Below are 27,421 nucleotides of genomic sequence, written 5' to 3' on the forward strand. Positions count from 1 at the left end.
CAAAAACTTCCACAAGACCATGTCTCCTTTCTTACCCCTTTGATGTGGAAATGCACATTACTGAACTCTTCCAAGGTTAGAAGTAAATTACTCTAGTTCCCAAGACTGAAGTAGCTCTGTCCAAACTTACATCTTATGAAAACAAAGCAAGACCACTTTAAAATTCCTGATCATCCTGAAGATAGATCTATACATAAACTTCAGATAATTTTCTGGTCTGGTCTAAGAGGGAATTTTTTTCAGTACATATTCAGGGTAGTATCAGCAACTAGTTCTGTTAAAATGAGAGTCAGGTAATGTTTCCAATATGGTCATTTTTAAGTGGTTTCAAGCCAACCTTCATATACAGAGATAAATGGCTTTAAAACTTTATTTTTACAGTCGGCCTGTGAGGTCATTGCTAGAAAGAGAGAACAAAGTTTTTTTTTTATAATAAGAATAAAAAAGAAACGAAAATTGAGAGAAGCTCTTAATGATGAGTTTTAATGAAGACTTTAAAAGAAAAGTTTCTTTTAACATTCCTTCTGAATATAATGAAACTTGGTCAATAGTTTCAGAAAGAAGACTCCACATATATATTTTTTCACTTTAAACATCAAAAATACCTATGACAAGTAGATAGGGTACCCTATAAACTGTGTATCTCTACAGACTGTAGGTTTCCTAACTATCTGAGCTGACTATAAAATATTCGAGGGGTGTAAGAACCACAACCCCTTCCACCTCACTTTCTCCTGAATCAGGATCCAGCCTAGCCCTGGATTTCACAGTGCCAAGCCCTGACCTATGCCTCCAGCTAGAGGCCATCCCCAGTGATACTGTGAGCAGTGCTGGGAGCTGCGCCTTTAGCAAGGCGTGTGCAGGACCTCTGTGAGCTGCTGGCTTGTACAAGAGCAAGTGGATCATGGATCTGGTCCAGCCTGAGGGAGCAGACCCTGCCTCTCACACTTTCGTTTTTTTCTTCTATACTCAGCAGACAGACCTGAGCAGTGCTACACATGACCAACAAGTCTGCTGAAATCTCTGTGGTTGGGAGACAAAGTGTGTTTCTGGTAAATGAACTGAAGCTTAACTCATGGTGCCTTGCCTGCAGTCTGTGAGATGTCAGCACTCTGCAGCCTGATGGGCACACTGGAACAGCCCACTACAGGATCAGCTTTTCCTGCCCACTCCTTGTTCCAAGTGTTTCCAGAAAGTTTAAATATTCTAACCAGTTGATCAATAGATGGCCACTTCACACTTCTGCCAAGCAGGTCACTCAGTGTTGCACCCATAGCTTCATGTTACCTATGTGTTATCAATATGTATTTGCCACAGGTAGTCTAAAAATTGTCCCATCTCCCAACCCAGTGCTTGACAGGAGCCCAGCTGATGGGCAGTGCAATCCAAATGCTCCTTCATCTAAGATATGTTCACTGTACTAAATACAGCAAAGTTAGTTAAAGACACTTTCTCTGGTCTCAGTGTCTGCATCGCACACCAGAGAGCAGGAAAGTGAAGGAGCCACTTCAATCCCGAATGCATTGACATGCAATCCTCACCACAGAGAAACTCCTCGAGTCCTGTGGATGAGTTAGCTACAGACTTAAATGTACAAAAACACTTCAAAATGTATTCTGTTGGCCTTTTATGGCAAAATGCACAAATTATTGTTTTGCTAGGTCATAATATACTTTTAGGTTAGACTTAATTTCTAAGCACACATGATGCTGGTATAAGACTAACAGTTAGGGCATTAGACACACAAGAATAGCCACTCCCACCCTCAGATATTTTTACTTAGTCTTAGCAAGTCCTCCAATACAATGCCCACATCCTCCCGCACCCAGAGTGTCATGGGTTGCACCTTTACCTTTCACTTCACTGACAGATACAGATCAGACTTAGGAACGCACATTAAAGAGTGGATTTTTTGTTTGCAATAAAGATTTCAACTTGGATACTGTTATTGTATTGAGACGGAAATCTTTCAGCCTAACTTACCTGCCAAAATCTTCCTGTATCAAAGGGTCTCTAAGCTAATCTTGCTATAGGTGAAATACACTCATGTATCAGGAGACTCACGAGGGAACAGAAAGAGATTGTATTTCAGTGTTTCTTTACAAAAATTGGTTTTATTCATCTCTCTCTAATGCTTTTGTTTCAGAGAATACTCTTTTCAGTGTCATATTCCTTTGAAGTGACTGATAAGTGAATCTAATTGGAAAATTTTCTCACAGGCATTATTGGGAAGTTTTTATTTCCTCTTGAAGTATTGTCTATTTCTTTCATTTATTAAAATTGTTTCACAGTGATAAATAGCAGGAAAGTTCATAAGGAAAAAGAAATATCTTACTATCTTAAGGCAAAGATGGAGATATTCTAACTTAATATCTTACAACAAATCAGACAGATTGCAAAATTTTACTCAGTGTTATAAGTACCTCAGCCACACTTAAGAAAACAATATATAAAGTTTCATCAAGTAAAAATAATTATCATTCATCTTCTCAATATTTTATTTTTCTTGTTGAGGTTAGCAAGTATGAATGAATACCAGCACTTGCTACTAATCAGCCCATTTTTCCTCAGTGTTCCATATCCAATATTAAATGTAATGTATTTTCAGGCAGTGTTTAAAGCATTTCATAGAAGCAATAAAAATCTTTATCCTTATTTTGTAGACGGTGCCACAGAGGTAATCTGATGGTGCAAAATAATTCCATAAATCTGTTACAGAGTTAAGAGCAGAACTCACATCTCTCTGATCTCATTTCATTCTCCCTGTCAGTTTTTGCATCATGTAACAGGAGGAACAGAGATGATGTGCAAAGCTTCATTCAATAAACTCAAGATCACCTCACCCACATTTTATGCACAACGGATCTTGTCTTACCAAGAATGACAAAATCAAAATGAGTTAGCTTTATTAAAGACTAGGAAAGATGCCTCTGAGCATCATGGTGCTGAGGTTTTTGTACAGTTGCATATGCAAGGGCTGATCTTGGAGCTTGTTGCCCAAGGCTGATTAGAACTGGAGACCTTTATAATTATAGCATTCCCTAATTATAGAAAGGATAAAACTTCCACTTATGAACAAATGTATGGGTAATTGTTCAGTGACAATGGGAAGAATAATACAGTACTGGCACTATCTAAAGAGATTTATGAAAACATATTACATAATTAAAAGCATATTTAAGTGCAAATATATCTTCCTAAATTGCAATTCTTGCCTGCACTTTTCACACTAGTGAAGCATGTGGCCTCGGGCCTCGGGCTGGCCATCCTGGTGGTGGGTTTATCTCTTTGCCCAGAGGGAGGCAGGTGATGGGAAGTGATAAACTGATGCCTTTAGGAAAGTCTCAATGCTTATAGAGGTATCATAGTATCTAAGCCAGACAGGAATGAACAAGAGGTGTGCCTGCAATTGTAGTTCCAAGTTTTCCAGCAGAATTTTGTTTATCCTACATTACATTTCTGTGATGTGAAGGGGCTCTCCTTTGAGGAGGTGACCAGCAAGAGATGCCCAATGCCTTGGGGGCTGAGGCAGACATTCCTGAGAGAGCTGCTGTGCCTTGCAGCAGATGCAGGAGCACTGTGTTCAGGAGGCTTGGTCATGTCAGCAGGGAAACTGTTCATCAGAAATACACAACCATAGACTTGGCCTTAGTGCTTTTCCACCAGCCAGCATGTCAGTGGGTTTGCTGCTTTTTCACAGCCTGATGTTAACCAAGGGCTCAGCTGTCTACCTGCACACACAGGCTGCCATCAAAGCTGTAAGCCTGCTGTCATTCAGAGTAGCTGAGCATTAGTCCCAAAAGTGCTTTTGCTTGCACCCACTGCCAAAAGCACACTTTGAAACCACCAGCAGCCCTTACAGGGACAGAGACTGGATCAAGATCTGAGACTGACAGAGAGGTGGAAAGGAGCCAGCTACCAGGAGCTTAAGCAGCACATTTCCCAAGGGGCAATCACATCAGAAAGGCACAGAGCTCTGCTGAACTGCTTTTAGCTGTGGAGCTGGGGCCCAGCTGCTCTCTTAACAGCTCACTCTGCTAAACCCGACCTCAGCAACCTTAGCACAGCCCTCCCCATCTCTCCCTCATGCTTCAGAAATGCAGAATTGCTGAAAGCTTGTCTCCCTAAGTCTTTTCCTCTGTCAGGGTATCAGTGAACTTAGATCTCTGCTAGACATTTACACCCTGAGTGGGCAGTGATGAGGAAAGAGAGAGCCAAGATGTTGTCGATAAGGAACAATTTTTTCATGTAACACATATAGGCCAGGAAGGTTCCATGACAGTGAGTATTATCAGAACTGATCCCCAGTCATCCTTCTCTAGAACATTCTTTACAGCTCTATCTTAATGCTCTTGTGTTTGCAGAGATATGAGACTTCGGGCCCAACCTTCCCTTATTAAAACCATTTGTTAAAAAACTTTACATGCAAGCATCTACCAACACCTTAGGATAGAAAATACAGAAATATAAAAAACTGGTTTACATTTTCTCAGATTGAGTTAATGGAAAAAGTTATCACTTGACTGTTTACAGTCATCAGGATAAATGCTGACAGGTTTTACATAGGCTATAATATCCATCTGGCAGACGTTTGGATATTTCCAAGTCTCAGGAAGAGTCATTTTATTTGCCAGACAAAGGAAAAGGCTACGGTTTGAACTGACTGCCCCATTCCACAAGGAAAACAATTTTTTTTTAAATCCACAAACATGTTAAGCTCCTGTGTAGAAACATTTCATATGTTAGCCTTAGATTTAGTTCTCTTGAGGGTTTTTTTTTAAGTAGCCTTGAACATATGGATTGATATGCTTTATTTAAAAGAATTTTCTTTAAAAGATCCATCCAGATACTAAATTCCTTAAGGCATCTGAAATGCTGATCACGAGGACTGCTGGACTGCTTGACTGCTTGAGAAAAGGTACTTGTTTGGAGGCAAATCTGATGTCTGACTTTTGTGAAATGAGGGCATTAGATATCTTGCACAGGATAAGCTGCAAGGCATTTTTAAAAGAAACAGCTGGTTCCTTCCAACCTGGGCAAGAGGCAGTCAGAATTTCCTTTGTTTTTAGTAGATTTTAAACTAATTCTATTGTTTAGAGAAGGACTGTGAGCTACCAAATTCCTAAGAAATATTGTGTCTTGTCTGTGGTACACCATCTGTCTTTGCAAAGATACTGCAATATAAGAAGTCTTCCTGTTTGGCATTTCATGTTTTATGTATGTTGTGATATCTTTTCATAGTATTAACTTAAATATTGCAAGAGTGTCTGCAGGTTTAGAGAAAAAATTTCCTTCTCCTTCCCCTATCAACAGATATTTTTATATTCACTGGAATTCAGTAATTCTAGTTGGGGGTAGGGGCTTCCTGTAGTCCATCTGTACGGCTTTCTCCTCACAGTGTATATAGGATATAGATTTACATTTCAGACAGACCAATGGACATAACTTAATTTCTGACAGTGCCTTGCTGGCTGGCAGGTGGCAGGACAGACATTCTCCCTCATGAGGGATCTCCTGTGTGACTCATGGGGTGCTGGAGAAATGGACTGGAATAAAATCTTTTTCATTACAAAATATATCCTTGTAAATCAACAGAAAATACAGAGATTTGAAGGCACATAAAACTCCATGAGAGTGACAAAGCTAGATTATCTAGGCAAACTCCCCAAAATGTCCCAGTTCACTGGATTTTACTGACTTAAGAATATAGGGACTGGAATTCTAAATGGATCCATAATGAACTCAACACCAAAAGAAATATGGTCCTAGATACAGCTTGCCTCTACCAAAACCCAGACTACACATCTAGGTCAACAGAAATATGGTCTGAATGAGAGAGGGAAAATCACTTTCCTTCCTCCTTCTTACAAAATAAAAGAGAAACTCAGCAATTTTAAGCTGTAATAGAAAGAATGGAGCTTTAAATGACGCATAGCAGTGGCTCAAGAAAAATTATGATTTCACTTGTATTAGTGTTTGATAACACATAAAGGGAGACTGAAGCTGATCTCCATACACCTCAAACACCTAAGAGCCAGGTTACAGGACAAGCTAATGCCTCCACTTCCAAATTAAACTGGCCTTCCTGAGTAGTTCCTCTACTTGCTCATCAAGAGAGTCCTAAAAACTTCTATTAGAGTAAAGAGGAATCTTGACCAGAAGGAGACCGCCCTCCATCAATATGCATCATCCAAGTAACTTGGAAACAGACAACTGCTTCTCCTTGAGAGGGTTCCTCTGGATATAGAGAAGCCTTGGAAACATCAGGGTTAGTGCTAAATTCTCCCTTATTCTTGTTCCCAAGGACTGCATCATGCTTCTGAAATACCTCTCAGGAAAACAAAAAAAAGAGACTGAATTTTTTCTCTTTGGCTTTTCATCCTTATGTATTACAGGTGGCAGACAGGCTTGGCAATGATTTTAGGGCGTGATGGACACAGAATGATAGACCTAAGAAAGCACAAAAAATATTTAAAAATCAATGTAATCTCAATATGCCATCAAATTCAATGTTGAACATGCAGAAAAACCAGACTCTTCAGAAATTTGTGGAACTACTTAGAGATATGCATTAAGTAACTTGCTGACAAATCATATATTTAATTATTTATTACTTGGCATAACCATTTTAAATGAATAAAATTGCCTGGCTTGGTAAAGGTAGACTATAAGTCATTGACTTCAGTAATTGTTACAGTATTTACCCCAATACTGAGACCAACAGAAAAAAATATTTTAATCTAATAAAACAAGAATTTATATTTTTATAGCTTGCAATTGAACATTTTAATACCATTTGTACTACTCTTAATATTAGCCTGGCATTCCAGAGGCAAATATGAGGGTTGTTTTTTTCATTTCTTAAGGCAGCAATAAAATTCCACATAAGATGTAATTACCTATACCAAAGGAATGTAGATTATTACACATGAGCAATCAGCATGAAAGTATGGCTAGTCTAGCAGGATTCTTTTTTATTTAAGAAGTTACAGAGGTCATGGCACTGCAATCAGATGCAGACCTGTTTTCTTTTGTAGCTTTGCCTTCACATTTGCCTTTTGAACATGAAAAAGGCTATTTTTTTCCATGGAGAGGAAAGGTAGGTGTTCTGCACACTTTTCCATTAATAGGGAGCTGCTCTGTGTGAACAATTAAACCAAAAATAAATAAAGCTTATTTCTATCTGGGAGCACAATCGAGTCAAACACCAAACAAATAATCAAAACAATAGTCTTTGAAGACTGGCATAACTCCAGAAAAAAATTACAAAGCAAAGGATATTCAGTTTTGAAACGTGTTGAACAAAGTAGCAAATAAAAACCTCTTGAATTCACATAACATATATATTTGTTTTGATCTAAACTTCTTCAATCTCAATTCACAAGTCAAGCTTTGTTGAAAGTGGAGTGATGGCACAAGGGAGTTACAAAGAAGCAACTGAGAGGTGTAACTCACATTGTTCAGAAAAAAAAAATGTTCCAGTTACTAGAAATAACCAGAGTGGAAAAAAAAAATCTGAAATCACTCAAGCTTCCATGTTTATCATTCATGATAAAGATTAGAAAATAATTTATTATTCTATTACTGCACAATAAACAATATAAAACCTAGAAACTTAGAAAAAAATAGGAAAATAGGAAAAGCTTTTTTTTTTCCTAGCAAAGAAAGTATGCAAAAATAGTTATCAATTCCTTTACATCCAAGAATCACAAAATTGAGGAAGAATGAGTTCCTGTATATCTGAATCATACTCTGCTTATTGAATTACTCTCCCAGTAAATCTTCCAAGACTTATGTGAATGCCAGCTGCAAAACAGCTTCTCAGAAACAGCTAATGACCAGACATGGCTTGTTTTAGATGCTCTGTTTGGTTCTTTCTTCATAAAGGTGGAAAAAGGAAGGAAGTTCTAGGACATAGCTAAGGCTGTGGGTACTATACAGCTCAACAGATTCCACACTAGGGTTTAACAGAGTTACCCGAATACACAGATTGAGCTTCTCTTTTTTTCTTTCCTCTCTTTTTAGTTTTTAATTTGAGTTTTCTTTAAGGATAATTACAGGTCTTTGTAAGAAGCAGAGTTTCACTTCTGAGATGACCAAGGTAATTCCTAGCCTGAAGTATTTAACAGTGACAACCTCTCTCAGGTCACCATAAATTCAGCGCTAATGTTACAAAGGTCTCTGTTGAGATACCACACACAACATGGTGTTAATGTTCAAACATTGACTAGCATATAAATGATCTGCAAAATCATAACAGTTTTCAGTCACATTAGTAGCACCACCCAATTTCACTTGAATTCTGATGAAGTTTGAAAAACGCTATCACTCTGGATTATTAATATCTGCTAAGGGAGGATGTATACTGCAATGAATTGTAATTAAATTGAGAAGTTCCTGGTTGTTAACTTTAATAATTACTCTAACAGACACTGGAAAGGTGATGACTGAAATTTATTACAAATAAATAATTACATATGCAAATTCCTGGGATGTTTGAAAATACTTTATATAACTCTTTTTGAGATAATGTGTTGCTGAAAATCTAAAAACTGATACTTGTATTTGAGTATATGTAAAAAAGCCCAAACAGAAACTAGTGTGAGAAGCTGAAAAGCTGTAATAATTTTGGAAATAGAATTGTATATTAGATTTCTGAACATCCAACTGTTCACTGCCTTATTTAAGTTTCCCATAATCAATTTATCTTTCCTCCAGTTACCAATATCCCCATATTTTCACAGTGTTGACTTCCTTGCAAACTTCTTCAGCAGCATTGCATAAACACATAAACAGAACTCAAGAGGACTCTGAATAATTAACAGATAGAAATTACATTGAGAGAGCTGCTTTGTAGAGGCAGCACTGTGTTTGGCCACTGCCCACCTCTTCCTGCATTGTAAGTCACATTTTCTCCTACAAGCTCTGTTGTTTCTTCTGGAAGTTTTATGAGTATGCTGAGGATTTGAAGTAAAATCTTCATCAGCCAAAAATTTAATTACCAGCTGCCTGTCCGAGTGTCCAAGACTTACATGTTGATCAGGTGCCATTTTAACTGTTTTACCTTCTTCATAATCTCCTATTCTCTGCTCATTTAGACTGTAAACTGCTCTGAGCAAGGAATTTCTCTTAGCAAAAATATAATGGGATATAAGATGAGAACTTTGGTTTCAATCAGAACGTCTAAGGTTTAAAGTCATAAGGGCTGTGTAAGTTACAGAGCCACCATCTACATGAGCTTACATGTGCTCATGGAGCTTGCATAAATGTGCATAAAGATATCTGTTCATTCACAGACAGTTTTGTAAATAAATATACAATGCATATTTTTGACATGCTATATGTACAGAATAAAAAAAATTTACTTAGATTTAGACATCTAAATCTATATGTATCATATCTGACTCCCTTCATGAGCAAAAAGGAGAAACAAGAAATACTTCAAAACAAAACCCCATCCAGCTGCATGACACTATGGAGTGATTTTGATAAAATCATTTTTCAAAAACTGAGGTAGACTAGAGGGAGAAAAGTCAGACCACAATTAATCATGTACAATTTGTAACAAAAACTGAAACACCCCCAAGGCCTTCAGGATGGTGTTACAGCTTTACTGTATCTCCTCAGTTTCAAAATTCATCACAGGAGACTGTCACTAACACTGTATAAGGCTGTTAGTTCAGTATTCCCTTAAGAGGTAATAATTTCCCACATGCTGGAGATATTAATGTTAAAAATACCTTCTACATAAAAAAGTTCTGAGTGCATTGGGCTTCAGAGAGTAAAAGGTATCAGAAGATCAGTTCTTGTCTTAGGTTCTTTATCACTATGTATGCCTCATTAATGGAGCCTTTCTTAACGGCAACAAGGGGTGTTTCTAAGAAGCCTTGAACTACAAGGAGTTCAGAGCCTATTTTCACTAAAAGGAGTGAAAACTACTCCTTGTTTTCACTACAAGGAGTTCAGAGCTTGGTAAAGTGCCCTAAAATGTAAAGAAGCTCTGAGGAAATTAGATTTGCAAGTGAGGATGGAAAGAGGATGGGAGGGAGATAGGAGACGTTGGGGATAAAAAGAAATAACTTTGGGGATAAGGGAAAAGGTTCTTTTAGAAATATGACTGCCAAAAAGGACTCTTTCTGTTCCACTTGCTAACATTCCCTTTAATGAAAAGGATCCTGACACTTTCCCTTAAAATCTAAAGCAAGCAAGGTTCACACCAGAAAGATGTATGCGCATAGAAAATGTAAATTTCATTCCCTGAAAGAAGTAAGAATCTGGACATTCTGGTATTACAGTGCTATCTTCACACTAATATAAACTACCCTGAAGAACAGAAAGTGCTGTTGCTCTGAAGGAGCTAAGTGCAGTGGATTACCCCATTAGCAGTCCCCAGCTCTCTGCTCTGTCCCTCTCTCTGAGATAAATGCACAGCAGGTAAGACAAAAAGCAAGTCCTGGTTTGCACCAATTCACAGCAGAGCAGTTTTGTGGCAATGTATTAAGACACCAGCTCATGAAAAAGAGGGAGCCAAGGCTGGAAAAGGACTGGCAACACCCTAAAGCACCACACTGTTTGTGTGGTGAGCACAGGCTCTTGGCTCAGCAGCAGGTACACACTGGATCATGCCAGCATGGTGTGTTCTGTGCGGTTCTGCTCCAGACCTTGTCTCATGGATGCACTGCTGGGCTGGATGCTCTCAGACATCCCTCTGCTCCTTGGAACTGAGTCAGTTCACCCAGGGAAGTGTCTCCTGTGGCCACCTAGGAAAGAGATCTGAAAGTACTTCAAAAAGGAGGAATAGCCTTGAATCAGGAGGAAACTTCCATGTCCTGCTGGGTTAGCTTCATGGTGTAGCTTTCCTAACTTTGTTCTGAAAGTGGAGATTATGGAACACAGGTGCCACAAACAGCAAGCAGTGGTAATTGGTATGATCAGAAGAAATGGTGTGGACTGAGACGTTCTGCATCAAAATGCAACCACATTGCAAACATGGAGAGATTTTCGAGTCCTCAGGGCTGACAGTGAAGCGCTCATCACCTTGCTGTAGGAAATGAACCAAAGCAGATCAGACTTGAAAGACACAGCAACTTTGAAACCCACTACGAAATGAATTCCAGACTGTTAATTCTGCTTGCAAATCCTCACCATCTAAAATTAGGGATTAAGGTGAAAAGGGGTTATTTAGGAGCTTCCACCTTTCTGGGCAGAAAGGAGAGGCAAGGACCCCTAGAGCCCAGGTCCTGAAGGGCAGGTTGCAGTGCCACTGGGAGCCAGCAAGTGCTGCAGCCTGCTCACTGCTGAGAATAATGACAATGTCACAGACCAGCTGGGGTTTTTGGTCAGTTCAGAGTCTTAAGAAAGTTACTGTGAGGGCATAAGTGAAACAAATACTTATAATATTTATAAATAATACCAAAGGCAAAGGAAGCAAAGTGAAAAGCAGAGAGGAACGCCAATATCCAGGAATCTAAGCTTGAGACAGAAGACTGTTCAGCCCTAGGGATCATATGTTTCATCATCAACCAAAATGTCAAGTACTTTAGTCAGAAAAAACTTAATATTTACTTTAGGAAAGCAATTCTAAATGAGTTTTGAATTATCTCATGACAACCAGAAACTACAGAGAAATTCAGGGCTCTAATCCTTTCTAGATTCTTTTACCATGCATTCCTACTTGAAATGAGTTTTAGCATTAATGCAGCTGATTACTGCTTTACAAGTATATCATTACAGCTTTGGCAGCTGGAACTACAACACCTAATACAGAGATCAGTTAATTCCTTGACTTTGCTCTTCCTATTCTCCCCACATGCCCCCAAATCAATTAAGAGGATTTTCCAAGTTAGTTTACAAAATATACCCAGCAAAAATTGAAATGTTTTCTCATCCAGCTGTCCCACATTCGTTGCAATTTTTTTCTAAGTATTGGGCAATGCTATTATAAAAGAACACTGAACTCAATGATTAATGTTGAAGAAACCATTGTCAGGAATGTGGGTGTTTCCTGACTCAAGAAAACCTTCCACAGAGCCCAGTAAATCTTACTTAATGGTTTCTAGTACAAGTAAAAAAACAAAGTCACTTCCCATTTGCTTTTATTGTGAGTGAAGCTCACGGTAGCAGTGGATGGTGGGTTCACTTTCTGGTTACACACACTGGGAAGGTAAAGAAAGAAGCAAGTAAAATTTAAGTCCTCTTTCTTCCACTCTTCTTCCCCTCAACCTGGCTTCTTCAGCAAAAGTAAGCATGGGGGACAGTAAAACAGGCTTAGGTCTGTTTGTTGTGGCTGAGGTTGTAAAAGGACTTGGAAATGTACTTTGCTAGGCTGCTCCAGGCCTCTTGTCAGTGAGTCAAGGCTGAGCCCTAGAGCAGGAGGGTATGGAAGATCCACAGTCCTGAGCTAGCCCCAACAAAGGACTGCTGTATTTCAAGACACTTCCACAGCTGTCTTCACACTCACAGAGGGACCCATCCGAGCTGGCATCACAGTGGTTTGACTCTATACTGCTGTCACACAGATGGAGTTTCATCCTATGTTCTTACTCTAAGCTACATCTCTAAAAGAAGCAATAGGGAACCTCATCTCAAAAGGACAGAGAAGAAAGGAAAACGGCACCGAAATCTAAGTTCAATACACTTATGACATCTACCAGACACTCAGTTTTGCTGGTCTCAGTTAGAGTATATAATGGCATAGATTCCACACTTGTCAAAAGAGACAAAAAAAAGCAGACTGTTTTTCTAGGTAGAATTAGCCTTGAGCTTAAATTACACAATAGAAGAATTTGAAACACAGCCTATGGCTGTGAAGCAAAAAATAGATGTGCTGGAGAAGTTTGCAAAACCTCACTTCACCAGATTCACCCATCTAATTTAAACCTTCTCCCTTTCTCCCAGGGGGAAAAACTGTGTGTCCTAGAAGTGTCTTCCCTCTCGATGCTTGGTAAGTGGATTGCCTTCCTGCCTCAGGCAGTTCTTGGATTACATCCACAGTTAAACAAAGACACAGTCTGGCACTCGAGCCTGACCATTTGTATTCTTTAAATGGTCTAAAGATTTTCTCATCTGGAGTTTTTCCATTCTGCACTGTAACATCTGACGATAGCTTTTCTTTCCCTCCCTACCATATGTCACAATGGAATCAAGATGCCAATGTAACAAAGATATTTTGACCGATGTTACATAAATGCCAACACGAGGAATTTCTAGTTTAGTTGCACCAGACTCAGGATGGGCAGATTAATTTCACTGGAACTTAATGGATGAAGTCAGGAACAAAATCCTCTCCCTTCATGGTAAGGACAAGAGCTTCCTTTAAAAAAATCTATATATTTTCAACTCCTTAAACAATTCCAGGCTTAGACAAAATCTCTTTAAATTAACCAAAGTCATTCCTACACTGGAAATATCAAACATGAGCTTTGAAAAATAAACTAACTCAAAAGTTCTCTCAGGGAAAGAAAACTTCCTAATTTTTCCGGTTACAAGACAGCTATATTTATTTTAAAATTTTAATTATATACATTTACTGAATACATTCAATATGGTTTAATTCTCCTATTCTATTCATGGTTTGGTACAACTTCCACCCTCCTCTCATAACTATTTCTGTAAGCACTACCACAAGAGAATTAATGCCACAAATAAAACTACAATCTGTAGTTCTTAGTCCATAGCTTTCCATTCAGATGAAAGATACTTTGTGAAAATGGACAAAGATAGGAAGTAAGCAGGAAATTATGAGAGAAGGCAAATGAAAAAGTTTCAGCATGCTCCCCACAATAGGTTCCTGCAGCTGTGGCAAGGAGGGACAGAGGAACCAAAGTTTGAAGACAGGAAGACTTGTAAAAAACCTCAAAGCAATGGGTTTGGATATTCCTGTGCAACATTTCACAACTTTGAGAGCATGTCTGTAAACAGCTGCCTAAGAGAAAGCCAGTTTATAGTTTGTTAGGAACAACATCCTTCCTTGTTATTGCCTATCAGTCCATAAAACAGCAGTTGGATCATTTTATAACATTATCATTTTATGTGGGTTTTTTTTGTTTTGTTTCTAAAACTTCATCCATTTCTGCTTTCAGCTTTACTGAACCTACTTCTGTCATTTTCACCTTGACATACATGCTTTCACTGCCATCAGCTTCAAGTGGATACAAGCCACGATGTGCAATGCAGACAGAACTCCAGCCACCACCATGTGAGGTGGGAGGAAATGCAGGTCCTGCAGCCTGAGATCCTGCAAGGGCTGAGCCTGCTCCTGCTAGAGCTGCTCCTAGCCAGTATGGAATTATGATTTACAGCTGGTGATTTACAGCTGCCTCAGCCTCTGATCTGCAATGCAGACGTCAGCCTTCATCCCTGCAGCGCCTGTCCAAGAGGGTCCAGATGCACACGTGGCATCTCTAGGTGTTACTGCATGCACAGAGCTGGGCGTGCATCCTGCCTCCTTTCCCTGGCCACAACCCAAAAGGAAGGAATTTGTCTCCAGGGTGGAGCTGAGTCCCTGGGAGAGTGCTGGAAGCAGACTTCTCAGAAAAGCAAGGTGCTCCAGACATTATTCCTCCAGCCAGCCAGGCAGAGCAGCAAGAATGATCTTGCCTCACCCATGAGGCATAAGCCAAGAACGCTGTACCAGCATAGCACATGGTACCCCCATGGGCAGAGAGACAGACACCAATGTGCATGGCCACAATCAGTACCTGGGTTCTATTCACCAGACAGTGGAAAAACACTACAAAGGCTTGGCAGTGAAAAGATGTGAAAGCTGGAAGTCAGTGAGGTAAATGAGCTTTTGCTGCTAATGGATTAGCAGGGGGTCTGCAGAGAGGTGTTTTTACCTCTACTTTGTCTCTAATGAAATCACAGGTGGGGAAGCAATATTCTCACAGATTCATAAGCTGCAGATACTGTGGAAATAGATATTTACTCTCATCACTCAGGTATTTATTAAGTTAATAAGTTTTTTAAGAAGGCAATATAATAACAATGAGAGTTTATTTTTCTGAGATAGCTCTCTTCCTTTTAATTTCCAACAAAGGAGTGCCTTTTCTGTTTATCTTCATTCCAGCTCCAAGCATTCTCTTTAGTGTATAAGAAAAATTTCCTTACTGAGCCTGCAGGAGCCCAGGAAGGTCTGCATAAGTATTTGTAATGAACTCTATTATTTTGGCTATTGGTAAGATGGGTACTAACAGTATAAGCTCAATCAGCCCAAACTCAAATGATGCCAGAGCAGTCTGGACTGCTGAAAAGTACGCGAAGAAGGAACAAAGTAATCTTTTCTGTTCACTTCTGGAAAAGGTGATCTTCAAGTATTTCTTTTGTTTATCCAGATACAGGGGTCTACGTACAGTTAAAACATAAATTCAATGATTTCACTTAGATACATTTGATTTACTATGTATAGTGAGCTAATGTTATAAAATTTATAAATTTTTATAAAATGTATAAAATTTATAAAAAGTTATAAAATGTATCAATTTTTTGACAAGTTTACTTTATTTCATTTGGTCCATAATTTGGAAAATAATAATTTATATTACTGCTGAACTGAAGATCTGCTTCTTAGCAAGTATGAGTGCCCAATAGTTGAATAGAGATCAACATTTCCTCCAGACTTCTGAAATCAGGGTTTTAGGTTCAGAGTAATCATTTTTTTCTTGAATATTACCCAACTTCAATTCACAGGCCATGTAATTTTTCTCTTTTTTCAGTGTTTACTGCTACTGTGCTGGACAAACTGTAATCCTGTTTAAAGTCTTCTTTTCCAATGAATACGCTGGATTTCAAACTACTGTTTCAATACATCCCTCTACCACTAGAATGCATTGCTGGTTTTGCCCTATTTCCATTTTCTTGTTCTACCAGTAAAATAGCTGTTAATTAATAACGAACACATGTTCAAATTACAGTATTAAAAGTAATTACTTATTAATTACCAGTGTTAGCTGGCTGATATTTGTCACAGCTCAAAGAATAAATACAAGTTATCCAAATACATTACTAAAAAAGGGAAAAGGAGGAAAAAGTGCCATTGAAATAAAAAAAAGATGATGTGAACTTCATTTGCAGATGCAGTTGTCTGTGCCAATATTTACCTCCATTATTGTTTATAATGGAATTAATAGGTTCAGGTGAATTAACAGTATTTCAAGATAAAATAATGAAATAGTACAGTTAAGGGGAAGATGAATAGTATTAGTATTTCAGGACTTGTCTTGAAATCTGATGCTTAAAAATGCTGCATAAAGCTCTGGAAATCCTGCTGTAGGTAGCAACAGGAGCAGAGGACTGGACAGTGTTCTACATTTCCTCCTGTGAGAGTATTGTATGGATTCATGCAAGGAGTGGGAGACAGTCATTGCCCCATCACCATATTTATAAACTTTCCCAAATAGTCTGGCATTTGTGAGTGACCACGGGCAAACACAGCAAGTCAAATCATGAGGTCATACACATATGGTTCAAGATCACAGCCATGACTTTTATTTTATTATTTCATTTTTTAGATTCACTTAATAGTGCTAATTGTTAGATTTATGAGTTATTTGATTATAGCCTCTGGATCCTGCTATGCTGAGCTTGATTTTATCAAGCAGAAAAACAATCAATCAGGTACATTAAGGAAATAAAATGACAGAAAATTATTTCTGATTAATACTGTTGTTTCCCATTTGTGAGAGTTTTCCTAGTTTGGAAAGAAGATAAGCAGTGAGGGAATTTTCAGTAGTCTGGGGTACACAAAAGCATTACAAACTTCAAGCCAGCTTTTCCAAATTTTCTGAAAGAGTGCCTGCCCACGCTCTCCCAGATTTTTGGTTCTTCTTTTTCTGACTCAGATGCCTTCCTGTGAACCTCCTTTTGTCCCTGTGCTCCTCCTGAGCTGGCAGAAGCTCAGTTCCCTCAGGTTAGGAAAGGAAGAACAGTCTGTCATTACTGGATGCAAGCATAAGCATTCATTTCCTCACCAGGCAAAGTACCACACTGCTGCCAACTAACTCTACGTTTTCCAGTATTTTGTGATTTCCTCTCAACCTTTCATTGGCTTCTCCTTCAAACCTTTTCATGGCTCCTTACTGATGGTAACCAGAGCTGGAAAAAGGCGGCTGTGAGGTGAGTGTGAGAAGAAAGGTGCACAGACGTAATGGTGAAGGATGTTTGTGACTTGGCAGAAGAGACCGAGTTCAAGGGCACAGGTGGCAGCACAAGTGAAAGCGTTCACGGGTGCCAACAGCTCCCCATGAGGAGTATCCGGGCACACACAGCACCGCCAGGCAGTGCCACAGCCTGATTCTCAGGACTCCAAGAAACAGAGTGACTAATTTCAGAGAAAGGCTGTGTGTTTACAGAGCAATCAGGAAGTCTAGAGCAAGTTTATAAAAGGATCAGATTTGTCAAGAGACTAACACCTGGGAAAATGTATCAAAACCACTCCTCAATACACTAGAAAACTGGACATCTTACTCATCAACCTTATTCTGTTTCATTCTTTGGTCTTCTGCCTCTGAGACAGTACTTACTATGGGATCTCATTACCAATAACTAAAATAAAATATTAAACATATATTGCCTTTCTCATGTGGTAAGGCTTCTACAAGGTCATAATAACATATTATTGCCAAGCAGTTTTTACAAGACCTATTAAACAGGTCAGTCTATGAGTTGAAAACAAGCTATTTATTTAAGGTTCTCAGTTTGCACTGAGTGCCTTTTCACCTCATTATATGGCTGTGTTTCTGACCCTGGTTTGCAGTTTTATAGAGAACAGCATGGGCTCAAGGGCAAATAAAACAATGACTGCTTTGGTACACTCCCATGTAAAGAGTTCTTTTGTTAGGAGGCAGCTACTAAAACTTGACAATCTTTATCATAGGAAAGTAAGCATATGGAAGCACAGGAAAACATATAAGCTAAGGAAAAGTGACTTTTGTGTCCAATATTTTTCCTAACTCACGCATTTTTACTGGAGAAAAAGAAGGAATGGGCAGTCTCACACAACTTGCACCAGGCTTTTGAACAGATGCATTTCATAAACTGAAAGAAATGGTGCAACATTTTCCTAGTGTTGGACCAAGGGCTCTGATCCAACAGACACAGGGCTTTTTCCATTCAGCAGGTAGGGAGAGAGTGCTTATTACACATGTCATCTTTTTCCCATGAAAAATATGTATTCTGAATTAGTAGGTAAGAAAACTTTCAGAGTATCTTCAAAGAGACATACCTGAAGTTTGAGAATACTTGCCAAGACACTTTCTAATGTATGGATCTGAAACTTTAGACATAGTAAAGATACTGTTGTAAATTGGTATGTTTTCTGCGTGCTTCCTCTGCTTTGCAACTGAAGCATTTTTCTCTTACAGTGGTGCTGGGACATCACCTCTACTTCTGACATGTTCTTGAATTTTGAATCTAATCAGAGAATTAGGTCCCTGGATCCGTGTTTTTGTTTTGGTTGTTGTTGCTATTTTTAAAGCTGGGAGGACTGTTACAGGAAAAATTAACTCTCTTGGAGATTTTACATGTGGAGAAAGCAAATTTCCAAAACTACATATTAAAAGAAGAGAGAACTTTTTCCAAAAGTCAGTGACTGCAGTAATAGGTCACACATGTAAGTGTTGTACTCTAAGGTTTTAAATTGAGCCATTAGAAATTGCAGCTTTTAGTGATGACTGTGCTGTAACGTGAAGAATGCTTTGTGATCCTTGAGAGGAAAAGCAATATAATGTAATTTCATATATTTTTCATCCTTTAAGAATCACCTTATTTTCTCTGGGTCTAAGGGTTATTGTCTCTGCTTGTGATGATCTCAGATGAAGACAGGCAGGGTGCCTCACAGAAGGGCACAGAGCAGTGAGAAAGTCACAGCTATTGACCACTGGGTACTTATGATGTACTTCCTATGGCACATATTTGGTGCCACTGACCAGATTTTGTTCTTCACCAGAGACTCTGTAATTGAGGAGGCATCCTATACAGAAGAATATTTGGCAGCATGAAACTCTTTTCTGTGCATGATGAATAAAAACAACTGTGTGATATGAACAAGAAGAGATATGCCAATACATAGACTAAACTTAAACGGGTAATTGCAAATTTAGTTCAGTTGGCTCATCCTCTTTTAGGAAATTGATGTAAAGTGCCATAGCTGACATTATTATTTATTTACTTTTAATTCTTATGAATAGCCCAGAATAGGGAGCTTTGGCCCTGAAGCTTCAGCCCCAGTGATTGCCAGATCACTGCAGCCTTTGTGTCAAAACAGCTGACCCAGAGGAAGTCAAAGTGCTGACACTTTTAATAGCAAAGCATTTCCCTGGGGAGGAGACAGGGCACACCTGTGATTATTCTGTGGCTATGACACAGGACACTGCACAAACATGAGAAATTCGAATGCTGACTTTCATGTAACCACAACTACTGAAAACCACATCAGGAGCAAGAGGTCTGTAGCAATCAGAAGCTCAGAAGTGATGCAGCACAACAGTCAGGAAAGGTTATTCAGGCCACTGTAGATCACAGCAGAGAAGTACTTTGAGTTACTGGAAGAATGGTAATGTTCCTGCCAAATCTACCTGCAATTTTCCGTAATTTCTTCTGAAGCTGAAGCTAGACTATCCTCAGCTGAAGGTACCATGAATTTGGGTTGGTATGTATGGGCCACAGGAACTGGCAGAGAGGAGGAGATGGTAGGGAAACATGACTGGAGACAGAGGAGGAGGCAAAAAGCAAATTGAGACAGTGTGCTGTAACAGGGAAGAAAGCGACCTGGTAGGTGACAAAGCAGAGAGACAAAAATGAAAGATAGCTGCCAGTCTAACAGCTTGCTGCTGCCAAGGGTGTGGCTCTGCCTCCCAGATCTCCGTTAGAGCAGAACTTCTTTTCAGCATGCTCTGGCACTCAGCACTGTCCCAGCGAGGCAATTCAGCTCACTAAACCATGATAAAACCAGCCTTTTTTCTTTCACAGTTGTTTCCCTTGTTCTCCTTCCTCCCCCAGAGAAGTCATTTCTCCGCCCTGCCACCAGGCTCAGACAGGGCAAGAGGATTTCACAGGAGCTGTGGTTCAGAGTAGTGGATGCAGAGCTGCTGTCTTCCTGAGCACATGGCTGCATTCAGTCCCCACCTGAAGCTTCACATGGAGCACAGCAATCCCATGTTCAGGCAGCTGCTGAAGTGTTTGCCTGCGCCTTGAATCTGCATTGAACTCCCATCCAAACTGAAGGAAGGAAGGTAGATGCTTCTTGGCCTGAAGTCTCAAAGAAATTCTTAGGAAGGCAGTTTTGCATTTAACAGATACTTCTTTATTAAATCTCACTATTCCAAAAGTCTGAATCAGTCTGTTTCATGCTACCATTGCAGCAACTTAAAGATGCCTAAATAAAATTCAGTCAGATTCTGAGATTATACTTAATCCTTTCAAACACACCATGCTGGAGAGCAATGCTATTTAAAGATTGTAGTAGAAAGTGCTATTGTTAAATTATATGTGGATACATCCCTCAAAGCTGTTAGTACAAGGTTCTCTTCAGGTTCTGACCTCACAAGACTTTAAACTCATCCTCCATTGTTAACCAGCTTTTGCAACTACAGACCAATGCTTCAGAGTTGACACAAACAAGTACATTCCAGCTGCTATTAGATCACAACGAGTTCTGATGTTGTAAGGATTCACACACCCAAATCAAAAACACAAAATCAGAATTTTTTCTTATCTGCCCTGTCCTTTAGATATTGTTAAGATACTGAATCCAAAAGAGGGTTAAAAAAGAGCCTGGTATTAAGAAAAAAATCTTCTTGCAGAGAGACTGGTAAGCAAATCATACTGAAATTCTTCAAAGGAGAAATTGGAGGCGATCTTGCCATAATGCATGAGTAACCATATTGGAAGAGATTTCCAATAGCTGGTCCTTTGTGCCTGCAGTTGCAGAGCAAGAATCAGTGCCTGAATCTTTGAATCTTTAACCTGGAAGCTACAGCTAGAGAATGGCTGTCACTCCCTTTTCCTGCCCATGAGGACTGTGTTTGCAGGAGTCCCCACTGTACCCTACCCAGAGTACCAAAGGGTGGGGAAAGACATAAAAGCTTTGGAGCAGAAACTCCTTTTCCTATTCTGGCAATCCAGATGTACAAGCTAGAGACTACAACAGCTACATTTCCTTGGTGAGTCTCCTCTGTGGATCTGGAACCCAGATTACAGTTTACTGTTCACATCACCAGTATAAGGTAAGGGGAGATTTGCTGGTTACAGGTCCAGAAGACTCCACTTCTGCATAGTGAAAGATTTAGAGTTAGGCAGCTGGGAATCACATACCCCTGCAATCACATTCATTACTACTTGAAAACTTGCACTTTAAATCTGGCATAGATACACTTTCTGTTTGTTTTTAATGTATCATATAAGAGAAATAAGTATTTTTAACTGAGTAGTATCACTTCCTTAGGGAAGGCTTTTGACATTCCTTCCAGCCAAGAAAGAGGTGAACTTTTGAACCAGGACATCAAATTATTCAGGGGATTGTCAACAAAACTACTCATTCATGTTGCCTGATGAAGCCTAATACAGGCAAGTTTTGTTGCAATGACCCATTATGAGTAATCACAAGACTCATGTGGTGTTTCTGTGGTCTCTCTAGCACCAATAATAACTGCAAAATTCTGTGTGCTACTGAAGCCTCAATAATATAAAAATATCTTTGAAGCTTTAGAAAATTTAAAATTTCTGCTTTGGCCAGTTTTTTAATGTCTTTTTTAATCACTGTAAAAGAGCCAGAATTAAAGGTAGAGTTTTGAAACACCAGGAGCAGGGGAGACAAGGACCCATGCTACTTTGTTCTCTAGTATGGATGTATAATCCACGTGTACCTGAAAAATTACCAGTTTGCGTGGGTGTGGTTTTTTAGGATGCCTTAGTCCTTTCCCTCTGTTTTCTTAGTTTATTTTAAACCACAGCTTTCAACTTATGGGTATGACCTTTATGCAAAGCCAACAAAAACTCTTTAAAAACATCACATTACGAAAGAGCAAACTTCATGACTTCTGCCTAGCAAAAAAAAATAACCAAAAATTGTATGGAGACACTAGCACATGGACAGAAAACAAATCTACTGCAATCAATAATTTTTCACAGAGGACCCAAATATGGAAAAATGCTTACCTGAACAAACAGTGAGCTGCTTAATGAAGTGGATCATAGATTGATTTGTTTGGTAGAACAGAAATTTTAACCTCAGATTTGAGCACTTCATATAAAATATTGGTCCCCAGATTTTTCTACTATGAAATCAGAAAGAATTTATTTCATTTACTTTGCTGCTCACAAAATACTTACGATAAAGACCACAGGGAAAATTAGTCCAGCCTTCAGGGATGAGAATGAGCTTATGAACAACTGATGATATAAGAGGAGCATGGAGTATGCTAAATTTTTACAATTCACTTACAAAGTCTCTTTTGTAATCCTGGATTGATTAAGTACCAGGATCTGCACTGTTCCAAAATCTTTCTCCATTTGCTTAGGCTATATTTGGCTTGTTGACCTACTGCAGGAAGAAAAAACTCATCACCATCTCTTCAATTTTCATTTAGGATACACTTAAAAATTTTGTTCTTTTCTCTGCGTGAAGGCATGGATAACCTCTGACTAAAGTTTGAATTTGCAACACCTGGATCCTTTTTGTAATGCAGAATTATAAATCAGAGTAGTAACTATTTCCCAAAAAGCACCATCATCCCACTATTCAGCTTGTTGTTCACAATTCTGCCTTCTGGAAGAGAAGGCCTGCCTCTGTGTACAAGAAGAGAATGTCACAGTAAATATAACAGGCATACTTTAGTCCAGACATTGTACCAAATAAGATATTTAACTGGATACTGAGAAAAGAAATAGGTATAATTTTATATGGTCCCAGAAACTGCTAGCATTTAAGACATAAAGCTCTTCAGACTGGTCTACCTTAAAACTGCACAGCAAGTCTTAACAACAGATGCTCAAGTCCTGACCCAGCTAAAACCAGTGGTTGTTGTACCAGTTTTAATAGGATTGGGAAAAGAGCTGGAAATCACATGTTCATATGAAAAATATGGGACTGTGTGTATTAATTAGAAGCAGAAAGTAAAAAACATTTCACTGACAGGATGTCCTTGTTTATACAGACAACCTTACTTGCTTTCAAATTCATCAAAGTATCTTTAACCCTGAAGTTACACTGCTTCTCAGCAGAGATCACGTTGTTTCTCATGTGCATACAAAGCATGGTTCATGCCAGAGAACTGCCCACTGTGTGGAGAAGCCCAAAGGCAAAGAACTTGGATGTTGTCTATGTGAACACGGCCAGCAAGCCTGTGAACAGCACAGCAACTCCATTCAGACAGCCTGTCCCAGCATCTCACCCCTGTTCCTTGTACAAAATGCCTTCAAGGAAAGGGTCACTTCTGAGTGCTGTCCACACCCACAAACAGATGTAGAAAAGGAAAGCTAGTACAGCAATTGGCCACAATAAACTCTCAAGAGAGATTCTGTAACCCACAATTTGCCTGGATAATCCCAGCCACGTAGTTTGTCTCCCATGAAAACTGTTTGACCTCAGATTTCTTTCTTGGAACATGCTACTAATTTTTTTTTTTTGCCGTATCCCTCCCTTGGGCATTCAGTGTAATAGCTCTGTTTACTGGAGCTTCAGCTATTCTAATGTAATATGAGGGTGTCAAAAACGCACTGCTATTTCAGGCTTACAAACTTAAATCAATGGCATATGATTATATTATGATTTTATATTGTAAAGGTAATATAAAAACTTCAAAGGAATCTTACCAGACACTAAAACTCTCCTAGAAAGACCTCACAAGTAGCCAGAGATTTTCAGAGAAGATTCCTTTACAGTGGAGTCTCTGTTTTATGTTTGGAAGTGTCACATTTTGTGCAGTATCAGATCTTTAGGACTTCCATCCAAGAAAACCACAGATATATATTGATGTAGAAGCACCTATTCCTTGCAAATAATTATAACATGGCAGCAAAGTATTGTAGCATTTTTATCTTTAGTCTTATAAAAAGATACCCAACTATCAGCACAGCACATAATAACAATATTTCAACACTTCTTTGATTTTTATGATGCAGAATCATGAAACTCACACAAAACATTTAGCTAAGAGTCCTTGGACAATAGCTGAATCCTAAGAAGACACCCAGAAGAGTCTCTATGACTCAATTTTATTATTTTCTCAAGTAATCATACATAGCCAAAGAAGATAAGTCTTAGAGCATATCATTTTATTACACCAAATCCTATGGTCATATATCATACATTGAGAATAGTGCAAACACCACTTTAAAGCTGCTCTGCAGGGGCTATTCTTCATTATGAGAGCCATTAGCATGAAATCAAGATTATATAGTTGGGAATTTTCTTCCTGAAAACTGCATTATTTTGTATAGTCTCAAAGTCCATCATTTATCTCCAGATGGCCATTATTCAAGGGCAAAACTGTAAGGGGTAAGCAGGAGAAGCAGCAGGTCTACATTGCTATTTAACAGTATTTATATTAGTATTTATAATCGTATTTATTATTTTAAAACATCAGAAAATTAATAGATTTTTGATAGCTATTAAAAGATGCCATTCCAAGTTGTGTGTGAGCGATTCACGTGCACAGGAGTTCACAGTATCAACATGGGATTGGCTGTTAGAAGTTAAAGTGAATCATTCTGATGGAAAACAAAATAACATGATCTCTGCCAGCCAGTTCTTGGAAAATAAACCACACGTGCATAACTTGTGAAACAAGGAGGCAGAGTTTCCATTCAATCAGCTTGTCTGAAACATCTATGATTTCTGTTTTGTTCTCAACAAATGTGCCAGTGTGTACAGAGGCTACAGAAAAACCAAGTGGCTGCTGAGAGGTTAGGGTCATGCTGCTGGAACTCTATCTCAGGCAAATATCTAGTCAAAACCATAAATGGTTCATAGTATTCTGAGACGCTGGTAGTAATACAGACCTAAAATACCAGAACTTGTCCCACAAGGATGAATTTTAATTATATTAACAAATCCAGCCATGCTTTGAATCTGCTTTGAGCCTGCTAGAATATGACTACCAGTAATAAAGAAACACCAGCTACATTTGCAACTTGCTGCTCTGCACTCAGGATTGTCAGCATATGATCTATATCCAACCAAAGCAAGATAAAAAATACTCTCCTAATAATGCCAGTGGAATACTCTGGCACATTGCTCTTTTTTTTTTTTTTTTTTTTTTTCCCTCCCTCTCGCTTCATTTTGAAAAGGAGTTTATCACTGCAGCTACTACTCATTGCAAAGATACTGGAGTGTTTTCCAGACAACCAAGAACTGAGATAGAAAGCTTTGTCCCTCCCAACATGCAGAATCTCAAAAAATATTGGGTTATTTTTAAGTTACAATTTGAAAAACATGTGAATTTTCATCTTTGCAGTGTCAGCCTTTATTTAATGTGTAAATTTTAAGAAAACAATAACAGAGTGGGGGAAAGGAGAGCAGTATAGCATTTTGTGAAACTATCCACAGTATGATACAATACAGCTTACTATAATGCAACAAATCAGTTGGGATCTTATCTGGAGAATTTTCTTTATCTGTGTACCTTTTAAATCGTTGTTATTACAACCTCTTTGCTTTTAATGCTCATTCATCAGGAGGGCTTTTGTTATCTGAAGGCTAAGTAAACAGGAGGGAAAACTAGCAACCCAAGCTATTGTACGACACCGGACAATGTCCTACTGCCACCTTGTGTTGAGCAAAAAGCATGAATAGCTCATATCTCACAGCTATTTAAACAACAAAAAAACACAACATTGAACAGAAAATAAGCAAGGACAAAAATTTTCAGGAAGATGTGTGTGAGTACGTGAATACATGTCATATCTGGCAAATGCTTTAAGAGTTCACATGGAGAGGAAAATTATTATTTTCATTTCAAATTTGTCCTCACCAGCAAGCAACAAATTTTACAATTACACCATGAAGAATGGGATTTCTTGAGAAGCCAGAGTCTTATGCTATTCTTGGGCTACTAATCAAACATTGCAAATGCAATGAAAAATTCCTACAGTGCTGTTACTTCTAAGAGATTTGAATAAATCCACTTGCTGCAGAAAACTTTCCCACTCACTGAATAAATCATATACAATGTCAGGATTGGTCTTGTGCTTGAACAATGGACAAAATCAATGCTTAGAGAAAATCTGTCCTCTGGTAGCTCCAGAGACATTAGCTTTCCTCGTGAAGCAATCACTGCACAGCAGCACACACACAAGCCAAGATAAGAGACAGCAAGCTCTTCTGCAGCAAATATTTGACCTCGCAGAATGATGTTAAAAGAAAATAGTTAATTAGGATATATTAGAGATGCTACCATTACAAAATGTTTGCTCTCTATTCCTCATTACTAGATAATGTTGACCCTACTGTGATGGTTCACTGAACATCATTCTTTATGTTTTAACCTGTGGCTTTGCACTTTCAGCTTCTGGTCTGCAGATCTCTCAAAGTCCTGTGAACTATTTCCAAGGTGCCCACAAAACCAGATATTTTTAAGAATACATTTTTAAGAAAGCATGCATCTTTTGTAATTAACTGTATATTCAAAGTTTTCAAAAGGTTTTATTTCTCCATGGGCTAAATTTTAAAGGTCCATAAACAGAAGCAGGAAGGAAAGCACTGAATTAAGGCTCAGACTTGATCTCAAAACTTTGGGCACCACTCAAATCAAAGCTTTTTTTTTAGGACGTCACATAATTTTACCTTCAGACCTGTTGAAATCAGTAAAATGTTACTATCAACTTAACTGTTTAGTATGGTGCCAAGTTATAAACTTCTTGAGGCTTTTCAAGGTTGCCATGCCATCATGGCCTTGGATTTCTATAATATAGTAGATAGCATAGTCATCAGCCAACCCTTCAGTAAATTAGAAAGTATCTTGGGGTGGTAATACTGATTGGTGAGGAGTGGTTCCATTGATTCCATCATCATCAAACAGTTCATATGAGCATTATGAAATGGTGGTGGACTAAAGCTGTGTCAGTTCCACCTCCCAGCAAGTCAGTGCCTGCAGTCCCTGTATTCCCAGCACAAAAGAATGGAAGCTGTACAGTTTCATCTAGTATGATAAACGGATGAACTAGTTACTTAACTCCATGAGCATGATGAAGACTCTTTTGAGACATTTATGATGGTTGCTACCCAAAGTCATAAAAATGAGCTAGATTAACGTACCTGGCAGAGCCACGGTGCTGTCTCTCAAGGCTCCACTGACTTCAGTCACTGCAGCCTGTCCTCAAGGCATTACGTGCAGGGTTTGTCAAAGTGCTGCTGCAGCAACTAAAATAAAAGGGTTAAGTCAAACAATAATAAATATGTATACTGTGAATTTCCACTTTGGTTTTG

The 27,421-nt window shown here is 38.7% G+C and overlaps 1 long non-coding RNA gene across 4 annotated transcripts in view; it reads right to left on the reverse strand.

Moving 5' to 3' along the window:
- Nucleotides 1-27,421, reverse strand: part of LOC115492382 (uncharacterized) — a 156,000-nt gene that overhangs the window by 103,420 nt on the left and 25,159 nt on the right. For all 4 annotated transcript variants that reach the window (XR_012053479.1, XR_012053477.1, XR_012053476.1 and 1 more), the window contains exon 2: nucleotides 27,251-27,355. This is a non-coding gene — a long non-coding RNA (uncharacterized lncRNA). The remainder of the gene's footprint in view (nucleotides 1-27,250; nucleotides 27,356-27,421) is intronic.

This window comes from Taeniopygia guttata, chromosome 1A, assembly GCF_048771995.1.
Source record: "Taeniopygia guttata chromosome 1A, bTaeGut7.mat, whole genome shotgun sequence".
Taxonomy (NCBI): Eukaryota; Metazoa; Chordata; class Aves; order Passeriformes; family Estrildidae; genus Taeniopygia; species Taeniopygia guttata.